Consider the following 12,469-nt stretch of genomic DNA (forward strand, 5'->3'; position numbering starts at 1 on the left):
TACAAAAGGGAAGTCCTTAGAAGTATTTTTGAAGCCAGAATGGTAACCTGAATTATAATGAGGTAATTAAAGAATTTATCAGAATAGAACAGATGGGTGATATCAAAGTAGATAAAGAAAACCTAAGAATAAACAGGAAAGAAGGGATTTACTTAACAAAATGCTCAGAAAAGGTTTTTACTAGAATCATTGATAAATGCTTACCATAAGCAAGAAGAAGAAGCAGACTCAGTTGTTGCTATATAATACAAGCAACAGCATAAACACACTATATAGCAAGAGGCTGCAGAGTTACACCAATCGGGCTATGGGTAAGACAATTTGGAAAGATTGATCTAGGATATAAGAAAAAACAAACCAGGACAAATAGTAAGAAAATATACAAGTAAAGTAAAAAAGAAATTGGAACAGCAACATGGTCTGTGTGGACAGACGGTGTGCTTTTCTACGAACTGACCTTACGGCGGGATCCTCTCTAACAAGCTCTGCAGGGCCGACATACCTGCATAGTGAGTGTACGCCTATTTATCTCCCTCAACATCCGGCGTCCCATCAGCGGCGCCGGGTGTGAGCGGACAGTGGATGCGGGACTGCGCATGCGTGCCAAGCATGTGAGCCTACAATCCCCATAGTGCTCTGCGGCGGCGTCTCCGTAACCAAGGAAACCGGAACGCTGCGACAGGCAATAACGGGGATCGTAAGAAGGACAATTGGAGGGCTCAAAAGAGCCCTCCACAAAAGTGTCGATCAAAGGACACAGCGAGGTGCATGTGCTGGTATAGCAGCCCGCATATTAACAGGTCCAGCTTCCACATAGCTGGACCTGTGTGTCCATACAGTCACCCATACCCATACGGAGATAAAGTGATCAGGCGCGCTCTTCCAAAAAGGGGTCTCCACAAAAGGGGCAGACTTAAAAATAACAGAAAAAAAGAGAACCAGTGATAATGTAACAGAGCCATTATGGATTAATCTACTGATTCACAGCCATACAAGTGGCTATTCGCAAAATGTTTAAATAGATTTTTGAAACAAGTGGGCGAGAAGAAAGGGAAGGATTGTGCCTGTCGGCCGACTCCACAAAAGTACACATATTAAAGATGAAAACAAAATGATAAACAAATAATTATTGATTAGAGACATTTATAACAATCTGAAACAGTGGTACAAATAGCGACTGCATTGTTCAAGATGAAGTAACGGTCAGCAATGATTAAAGTACTGTATATAACAATGAATATATGTATAACAATGAATGGCTTTATCTAATTAATTGATACATAAACAGTAAAAGTACCAGCAATTGTTGTGTAATCAATAAGGTTGATGGTGCTCTAATTCAAACTGTACGAAAATTAAATAATAAGATGTAGCCAGGGTAGATACTAACAACCAAAAATGCAGCTTGTTCAAACAAGCAAGCTGACAGACAAACAAACAAACACACAGACGAACAGACAAATAAATAAACAGAAAAAAAAAAAGGGGGGGAAAAATGGGGAATAAGGGGGAAAGGGAAAGGTCAAGTATAGAGACTGACAGTTTGCGGAAAGTTGATAGCCATGTTTCCACAGTTTAGACACCCTATAGGAAATTCTGTAGGATAAAACTTCAACATACTAGTTGTTTGATCGTGTGTGAAATAATAGTTACAGAAAATGCTTATATGTGATGTATTCATTTAAGCCTGGGTAGTTGGTAGCTTCTAAAGTATATATCCATTGGGTTTCCAATTGGAGTAGACGCGTGTCGATTTCGCCTCCCAGAGCATGAATGGGTACATGTTCCAGAGCTGAGAAATATACACCGTTGGGATTAAAATTATGAGAGCTGCCTATATGTCTATTTAATGCTGTGGTGCATAGTCGTTTAAATAGAGGCAACATGTGGTCTCTGATTCTTTTGTAAAATGGGCGCTTGGTCTTTCCGATGTAAAAACATCCGCAAGGGCAGCTGGCAATATAAACAATACCCACAGTTTTACATGTCACATTATGTCTAATGGTATGAGTAGAACCGTTAGGTAGTGTGACTTGTGGTGATCCTGAGATAAAGCGACAAATATCGCAGTGGCCACATGGATAGGTGCCGGTGCGATTTGGTTTTACAGATTGACGAGTGTTAAAGTGACTTGTAACTAATCGGTCTCTCATGGACTGGGATCTGCGGTAAGTAAGCTGGGGAAAGGGCTTAATATATTTATGAATTGTTTGATCCGCCAATAATAGGGGCCAATATTTGACAAGGATTGCTCTCATTTGATGATGTTGACGTGAATACTGTGTTATGATACGTAAGGGTGTGTTAGAGGTAGATCTAGGTTTGGGGTAAATTAAATCACTTCTATTTAATTTGAACACTTTATTGTAGGTACGTTTGAGTAATGCTTTGCTATACCCGCGTTGAGTAAGTCGTGTGGTGAGATCCCGTGCAGCTAATTGGAAATCTATATCTTGAGAGCAGTTGCGGCGTAAACGAAGGTATTGACTGTAAGGGATACTGTCTAGAAGTGGTCTAGGATGTGCGCTTGCGGCATGTAGAATGGTATTACCCGCAGAGGGTTTACGATAAAGAGATGAGTCAATAACGCCATTTTTGTCCAATTTAATATATAAGTCAAGAAAATTGACCTGGGTCTGACTAAATTCCATCGTAAATTTGAGGTTAAATTGGTTGATAGACAAATTGTCGAAGAATTCATGTAGTTCATCAAGGGAACCCATCCATAATAGCAGAATGTCATCTATATAACGGTGCCAACCCAGGATGAACTGACTCCAATCCCGGGATTGGTCACTTGAAAAGATTTGTCGTTCCCACCCCCCCAGGTACAGATTGGCGTAGGTAGAGGCACATTTGGTGCCCATAGCTACGCCCTGCACCTGGAGGTAGTGGGAACGATCAAACATAAAGTAATTGTGCGTGAGGATGAACTCCAAAAGTTGGAGCACAAAATTATCATAACTTTTCGAGATGGAGCCCCGTTCCTGAAGAAAGGAATACATGACTTGGATGCCTGTTGAGTGCGGAATGGAATTGTAAAGACACTCAACATCCAAAGCAACCAACCATGTACCTGGGGGAAGTTGTTTGCCATCTAAAATTCGTAATAAATCAATGGTATCCTTTACGTAGGATGGCAAGGATAGTACATGCGGAAATAAATGTTTGTCAATTAGGGCACTGGCGTTCTCGGTTAGACACTGGCAACCTGATACAATAGGTCGACCCGGAGGGTTAACCAAAGATTTATGCAATTTAGGTAGCGAGTAGAATGTAGGGGTTTGTGGATTTTTTACATTTAAATACTTCCACGTATTAAGATCAATGGTGCCATGTCGGTAAGCCCGAAAAATGAGATGATAATACTTTGTGATGGAATTGTCAATAATAAGTTGGGATATTGGACGATACCAGTCCCTATTGTTAAGGATGTCCAGGCACATTTTTCTATATGCCCCGTCATCCATAACGCATACATTACCACCCTTGTCAGCGGGTTTAATGATTATATCAGGATTGTTTTGAAGATTTTGAAGTGCCTGTCGATGTTTAAAAGGTAGGTTGTGGGATTCTTGTGTGTCCAAATTTAGATGCTTAATTTCCAGGGTTAATTGGCTAACAAAAGCCCAGATATTGGGATTGCTTTGAAGCAAAGGAAAAGATTTCGGAACTGATACACGAGGAGTGGTTAACTCAGAAGACTGTTCATCGTGTGTGTTTCCTTCGTCCCAAAGTGACATCAGGTCTTCCATAGCCCGAAGTTCACTGGACGATGGTTCCACAGAGGTAGTATTGGGGACAGTTGTGCATTCAGTTTTATCATATAGTGCCTTGAACAGAAGACGTCTAGCGAAAAGATGTATGTCTTTAACAAATTGAAATTTGTCTAAATCAGTTGATGGACAAAAGGATAGACTAAATTTCAAGACTTCAATTTGTTCCTTAGTTAAGGAGACCGAGGATAGGTTCACAACCTCGAGATTCAGTGCATTTGTGAATGGGGTAGTGAGGGTGGGTGTGATTTGGGTTCCGGAGTCTGAACTAAAAAAATAGGTGCGATACGGGGATCCGAGGATTGTGAGTGAGGTGGAAACATAGAAGAAAGTGCAGGTTCACTGGCTCTCCTGGATGAGAGTCCAAGGTGAATATGAGAAGGATGTGAACTGGGTGCTGGAGTGCTAGGTGCATGGTGGCTAGAAGGGTCTAGTGATGTGGTTGGACGCGGATGGGTGATGGGCATAGGAGTGGAAGCTTGTGTGCGGTGTGCCTTGGGTGGGATCGCAGTGGATTGGTGTACCGTTCCCGTAGATCTGGGTGACGAAGCCGTGGACGTATCCGAACGGTCTCCCTTCCTTTTCTTAGGAATCCTGTCCTGGGTTAAATCTCGATAGGATGTAGAAGTACTAGAAGAGAAAGAAACAACATTAGGAATCAGTGTATCTGTTTGGGGAACATTTGAGGTAAAAGATTTTCTTTTGGGGGTGGTTTGATTAGAATTTTGCCATTTGTAGGGAAAAAGATTTTCATATGCCAATTTGTCTCGAAGAAATTTACTTTCCTTAACACTTATAATGTTCCGTGTGTATTGTTCAAGATAGGAACGTAAATTATTCTCGCGTTGTGTGAAGCGAATGGGATTTTCCAATAGACTATTATCCTCGTACCAGGAAGTGATCTGGGTATCAAGTTGTTCCAATTCTAATATATATTGATCAATCAAGATTGAAATCATTTGAAAAGAGCAGGATTGAAGATTGCTCTCCCAAGAGTTTTTAAGTGAGTCACTCATTTTGTTCATATTGGGGAAGATTTGAATTCTCAGACCCCATGGAACTACTTGATGTTCAACATATTTTTCAAAATAAACTTTATGCCAATGGGTTCTAGCTTTTCGCGCTAACAGGCGTTGTAAGCGCATGAAAGATCTGACTGTCTAGTACACAGTGACGTACACCAGGTCCGACGAGACCATAAAAAGTTCAATAGCTTGTGTGCCACCCTTTGGGCTCCTTCTGCTAATTTGGTGTTTACCTCGTGTTAGTAGAAGTTTGGTGAGAGACGATTCACGTTTTTTCAGACTCGTGTTTTTCAGACCGTTTAACTGTTGTTCAGTTTGTGCTTGTGGGGCTTGTATCTGCTTTTCAGTGCGTGTAGTCAGTTTGCATTGGTTTATTCAATGTGTTCCTGTCCGCTCGTTGCTGATTTTCAGCTCGCTTTTCACAGGCCTTGTTGTTCTTCAGTGTGTTCTGTTAAGTTTGTTCTGACCAGCCGACCATTTTGAAGCCATGTTGCGTGTACATACTCGTCGTAGAGTTTGTGCTTTGCTTTGGCTTGGTGTTGTATTTCATTCTTCCTCCCAAGCCCAGTCCATCAACAAGGTGGGGAGGAGTTCATGGATGAAGAATTGGTTGCTCCAGCGTGACCAATTCTCTCACATGCCTTTGCTTTGTGAGATCCATGGGAATAATCCTGATGATTTCAGGAAATTTCTCAGGATGACGGACCCCGTTTTTCACCATCTGTTGGCTTTGTTGACGCCTTATATCAGCAGGCAGGATACCTGCATGAGGCAAGCCATCGCTCCGGAGCAGAGACTAGTCATCACATTGCGGTACTTCGCAACTGGGAGAAGCCTTCAGGACCTCAAGTTCTCAACAGACATCTCCCCCCAGGCTCTGGGGATCATTATTCCAGAGTAGAGATGGATGAACTTCCAATGGGATGTTTCGCGAACGCGAACCGCGAACGCAGCCAAAAGTTAGCGGACCGCAAAGTTTGCGAACCTTAAAAACCTACAGGTCATATTTTCAGCCACAAAATACTTACTAGCTGTGCACACATAGTCCCACCACATGGCCACTGACATAACAAATGTATGAAGTGAATCTGGGATCGACAACCACAAGCATTCTTTTTTTTATATGTGAAATTTTGACAATTCAGGACTCAGGAGCGATGAAGGCAATGGAGGAGAGGAAAGGTCAGGGTAGGCTATGAATAGGGTGCAGGAGATGATCACCAGCACCGTGATAGAGAGCACTGACACCAGCACCGTGATATAGAGCACTGACACCAGCACCGAGAGAGAGAGCACTGACACCAGCACCGGGATAGAGAGAGAGCACTGACACCAGCACCGTGATAGAGTGCACTGACACCAGCACCGTGATAGAGAGCACTGACACCAGCACCTAGAGAGAGAGCACTGACACCAGCACCGAGATAGAGAGAGAGCACTGACACCAGCACCGTGATAGAGTGCACTGACACCAGCACCGTGATATAGAGCACTGACACCAGCACCGTGATATAGAGCACTGACACCAGCACCGTGATAGAGAGCACTGACACCAGCACCATGATATAGAGCACTGACACCAGCACCGTGATATAGAGCACTGACACCAGCACCGTGATATAGAGCACTGACACCAGCACCGAGATCGAGAGCACTGACACCAGCACCATGAAATAGAGCACTGACACCAGCACCGAGATAGAGAGCACTGAGACCACACCAGCACCGAGATCGAGAGCACTGACACCACACCAGCACCGAGATAGAGACAGAGAAATTCTGATTGGTCGACACGTCACTTCTGGTATACAGAGCTTGCGCTTCACGCTGAGCTGCACTTCCAGTTCCAGTTTTCTGGCTCTCCGGACGCTAGACAGCCCTGATACTGCCTATTGCCATCATCTTGACATCCACGAGGCGGCATTTTTTACAAAACTAAGACTGCTACGCTGAAGCCTCTACTCAGGGGCGAACGGTCTCCCTTCCTTTTCTTAGGAATCCTGTCCTGGGTTAAATCTCGATAGGATGTAGAAGTACTAGAAGAGAAAGAAACAACATTAGGAATCAGTGTATCTGTTTGGGGAACATTTGAGGTAAAAGATTTTCTTTTGGGGGTGGTTTGATTAGAATTTTGCCATTTGTAGGCAAAATGATTTTCATATGCCAATTTGTCTCGAAGAAATTTACTTTCCTTAACACTTATAATGTTCCGTGTGTATTGTTCAAGATAGGAACGTAAATTATTCTCGCGTTGTGTGAAGCGAATGGGATTTTCCAATAGACTATTATCCTCGTACCAGGAAGTGATCTGGGTATCAAGTTGTTCCAATTCTAATATATATTGATCAATCAAGATTGAAATCATTTGAAAAGAGCAGGATTGAAGATTGCTCTCCCAAGAGTTTTTAAGTGAGTCACTCATTTTGTTCATATTGGGGAAGATTTGAATTCTCAGACCCCATGGAACTACTTGATGTTCAACATATTTTTCAAAATAAACTTTATGCCAATGGGTTCTAGCTTTTCGCGCTAACAGGCGTTGTAAGCGCATGAAAGATCTGACTGTCTAGTACACAGTGACGTACACCAGGTCCGACGAGACCATAAAAAGTTCAATAGCTTGTGTGCCACCCTTTGGGCTCCTTCTGCTAATTTGGTGTTTACCTCGTGTTAGTAGAAGTTTGGTGAGAGACGATTCACGTTTTTTCAGACTCGTGTTTTTCAGACCGTTTAACTGTTGTTCAGTTTGTGCTTGTGGGGCTTGTATCTGCTTTTCAGTGCGTGTAGTCAGTTTGCATTGGTTTATTCAATGTGTTCCTGTCCGCTCGTTGCTGATTTTCAGCTCGCTTTTCACAGGCCTTGTTGTTCTTCAGTGTGTTCTGTTAAGTTTGTTCTGACCAGCCGACCATTTTGAAGCCATGTTGCGTGTACATACTCGTCGTAGAGTTTGTGCTTTGCTTTGGCTTGGTGTTGTATTTCATTCTTCCTCCCAAGCCCAGTCCATCAACAAGGTGGGGAGGAGTTCATGGATGAAGAATTGGTTGCTCCAGCGTGACCAATTCTCTCACATGCCTTTGCTTTGTGAGATCCATGGGAATAATCCTGATGATTTCAGGAAATTTCTCAGGATGACGGACCCCGTTTTTCACCATCTGTTGGCTTTGTTGACGCCTTATATCAGCAGGCAGGATACCTGCATGAGGCAAGCCATCGCTCCGGAGCAGAGACTAGTCATCACATTGCGGTACTTCGCAACTGGGAGAAGCCTTCAGGACCTCAAGTTCTCAACAGACATCTCCCCCCAGGCTCTGGGGATCATTATTCCAGAGTAGAGATGGATGAACTTCCAATGGGATGTTTCGCGAACGCGAACCGCGAACGCAGCCAAAAGTTAGCGGACCGCAAAGTTTGCGAACCTTAAAAACCTACAGGTCATATTTTCAGCCACAAAATACTTACTAGCTGTGCACACATAGTCCCACCACATGGCCACTGACATAACAAATGTATGAAGTGAATCTGGGATCGACAACCACAAGCATTCTTTTTTTTATATGTGAAATTTTGACAATTCAGGACTCAGGAGCGATGAAGGCAATGGAGGAGAGGAAAGGTCAGGGTAGGCTATGAATAGGGTGCAGGAGATGATCACCAGCACCGTGATAGAGAGCACTGACACCAGCACCGTGATATAGAGCACTGACACCAGCACCGAGAGAGAGAGCACTGACACCAGCACCGGGATAGAGAGAGAGCACTGACACCAGCACCGTGATAGAGTGCACTGACACCAGCACCGTGATAGAGAGCACTGACACCAGCACCTAGAGAGAGAGCACTGACACCAGCACCGAGATAGAGAGAGAGCACTGACACCAGCACCGTGATAGAGTGCACTGACACCAGCACCGTGATATAGAGCACTGACACCAGCACCGTGATATAGAGCACTGACACCAGCACCGTGATAGAGAGCACTGACACCAGCACCATGATATAGAGCACTGACACCAGCACCGTGATATAGAGCACTGACACCAGCACCGTGATATAGAGCACTGACACCAGCACCGAGATCGAGAGCACTGACACCAGCACCATGAAATAGAGCACTGACACCAGCACAGAGATAGAGAGCACTGAGACCACACCAGCACCGAGATCGAGAGCACTGACACCACACCAGCACCGAGATAGAGACAGAGAAATTCTGATTGGTCGACACGTCACTTCTGGTATACAGAGCTTGCGCTTCACGCTGAGCTGCACTTCCAGTTCCAGTTTTCTGGCTCTCCGGACGCTAGACAGCCCTGATACTGCCTATTGCCATCATCTTGACATCCACGAGGCGGCATTTTTTACAAAACTAAGACTGCTACGCTGAAGCCTCTACTCAGGGGCGAACGGTCTCCCTTCCTTTTCTTAGGAATCCTGTCCTGGGTTAAATCTCGATAGGATGTAGAAGTACTAGAAGAGAAAGAAACAACATTAGGAATCAGTGTATCTGTTTGGGGAACATTTGAGGTAAAAGATTTTCTTTTGGGGGTGGTTTGATTAGAATTTTGCCATTTGTAGGCAAAATGATTTTCATATGCCAATTTGTCTCGAAGAAATTTACTTTCCTTAACACTTATAATGTTCCGTGTGTATTGTTCAAGATAGGAACGTAAATTATTCTCGCGTTGTGTGAAGCGAATGGGATTTTCCAATAGACTATTATCCTCGTACCAGGAAGTGATCTGGGTATCAAGTTGTTCCAATTCTAATATATATTGATCAATCAAGATTGAAATCATTTGAAAAGAGCAGGATTGAAGATTGCTCTCCCAAGAGTTTTTAAGTGAGTCACTCATTTTGTTCATATTGGGGAAGATTTGAATTCTCAGACCCCATGGAACTACTTGATGTTCAACATATTTTTCAAAATAAACTTTATGCCAATGGGTTCTAGCTTTTCGCTCTAACAGGCGTTGTAAGCGCATGAAAGATCTGACTGTCTAGTACACAGTGACGTACACCAGGTCCGACGAGACCATAAAAAGTTCAATAGCTTGTGTGCCACCCTTTGGGCTCCTTCTGCTAATTTGGTGTTTACCTCGTGTTAGTAGAAGTTTGGTGAGAGACGATTCACGTTTTTTCAGACTCGTGTTTTTCAGACCGTTTAACTGTTGTTCAGTTTGTGCTTGTGGGGCTTGTATCTGCTTTTCAGTGCGTGTAGTCAGTTTGCATTGGTTTATTCAATGTGTTCCTGTCCGCTCGTTGCTGATTTTCAGCTCGCTTTTCACAGGCCTTGTTGTTCTTCAGTGTGTTCTGTTAAGTTTGTTCTGACCAGCCGACCATTTTGAAGCCATGTTGCGTGTACATACTCGTCGTAGAGTTTGTGCTTTGCTTTGGCTTGGTGTTGTATTTCATTCTTCCTCCCAAGCCCAGTCCATCAACAAGGTGGGGAGGAGTTCATGGATGAAGAATTGGTTGCTCCAGCGTGACCAATTCTCTCACATGCCTTTGCTTTGTGAGATCCATGGGAATAATCCTGATGATTTCAGGAAATTTCTCAGGATGACGGACCCCGTTTTTCACCATCTGTTGGCTTTGCTGACGCCTTATATCAGCAGGCAGGATACCTGCATGAGGCAAGCCATCGCTCCGGAGCAGAGACTAGTCATCACATTGCGGTACTTCGCAACTGGGAGAAGCCTTCAGGACCTCAAGTTCTCAACAGACATCTCCCCCCAGGCTCTGGGGATCATTATTCCAGAGTAGAGATGGATGAACTTCCAATGGGATGTTTCGCGAACGCGAACCGCGAACGCAGCCAAAAGTTAGCGGACCGCAAAGTTTGCGAACCTTAAAAACCTACAGGTCATATTTTCAGCCACAAAATACTTACTAGCTGTGCACACATAGTCCCACCACATGGCCACTGACATAACAAATGTATGAAGTGAATCTGGGATCGACAACCACAAGCATTCTTTTTTTTATATGTGAAATTTTGACAATTCAGGACTTAGGAGCGATGAAGGCAATGGAGGAGAGGAAAGGTCAGGGTAGGCTATGAATAGGGTGCAGGAGATGATCACCAGCACCGTGATAGAGAGCACTGACACCAGCACCGTGATATAGAGCACTGACACCAGCACCGAGAGAGAGAGCACTGACACCAGCACCGGGATAGAGAGAGAGCACTGACACCAGCACCGTGATAGAGTGCACTGACACCAGCACCGTGATAGAGAGCACTGACACCAGCACCTAGAGAGAGAGCACTGACACCAGCACCGAGATAGAGAGAGAGCACTGACACCAGCACCGTGATAGAGTGCACTGACACCAGCACCGTGATATAGAGCACTGACACCAGCACCGTGATATAGAGCACTGACACCAGCACCGTGATAGAGAGCACTGACACCAGCACCATGATATAGAGCACTGACACCAGCACCGTGATATAGAGCACTGACACCAGCACCGTGATATAGAGCACTGACACCAGCACCGAGATCGAGAGCACTGACACCAGCACCATGAAATAGAGCACTGACACCAGCACCGAGATAGAGAGCACTGAGACCACACCAGCACCGAGATCGAGAGCACTGACACCACACCAGCACCGAGATAGAGACAGAGAAATTCTGATTGGTCGACACGTCACTTATGGTATACAGAGCTTGCGCTTCACGCTGAGCTGCACTTCCAGTTCCAGTTTTCTGGCTCTCCGGACGCTAGACAGCCCTGATACTGCCTATTGCCATCATCTTGACATCCACGAGGCGGCATTTTTTACAAAACTAAGACTGCTACGCTGAAGCCTCTACTCAGGGGCGTAACTATAGGGGGTGCAGCAGTTGCGACTGCAACCGGGCCCTGTGATGCAGGGGGCCCATGCAGCCCCCTCTACATATGGCCAGCAGCAGCATAGGCAGCTAGTGGTACCAGTGCACCATGCACACGGGTGGCTGGAGGGTGACTAGTGGAGCTCCATGCTCGACTATCGCACTGGCTGCTCTTCAGTTGTGCATTCCCCGCATGACCTGTGTCCTCAGCCGGCTCCTTAGAGTACCCCTCTCCTGCTCCATGCATTGCCGCTCAGTCCGATGTCTGTTCTCCCCAGCCAGAGTCCCGCCCCCCCCCCGAGTCCGGCCTGCACTACATACTTCTCCCGGATAAACAAACTTTAAGCACACAGATGCAGTTCAGCCCTATGAGAGCCGGCTTGCAGGCTTGTGTGCCAGCCCTCCTCCTCCCCGTCATACACAGATGATGAAAGGTCTTTCTGGGAGATATGCTGATCGCCCGTCCAGCACACTGGATGGAGCCCGTCCAGTTTAGTCATGGTGAGTGAGAGGACCCCATCCCCCACACACCATTCCATACCCCCTCCATCTCCCCCTGGGGACAGGGACCCCTTCTCACCTGGGGGCAGTAACTTCATCTGCCCTGGAGAAAAGGACCTCATCTCTTCTGGGGACGGGGACCCCATCCTGCCTACGGACAGTCCCCCAATGGGGCACCTAAAAATAAAAAAAATAATTAAAAAAATGACTGATACCAGTGGTGGAACTACAGGGCTCACAAAGGTCATACCTGTGACCACGCCCTGGAGTTCCACCGCTGGACTCGGAGGGAAGGGCCCTGGCTCGGGTTCAGGGGGGCCCTTCA

This window comes from Lithobates pipiens, unplaced genomic scaffold, assembly GCF_037356315.1.
Source record: "Lithobates pipiens isolate NorthernLeopardFrog02 unplaced genomic scaffold, aLitPip1_a1.2 Scaffold_23, whole genome shotgun sequence".
NCBI classification, from domain to species: Eukaryota; Metazoa; Chordata; class Amphibia; order Anura; family Ranidae; genus Lithobates; species Lithobates pipiens.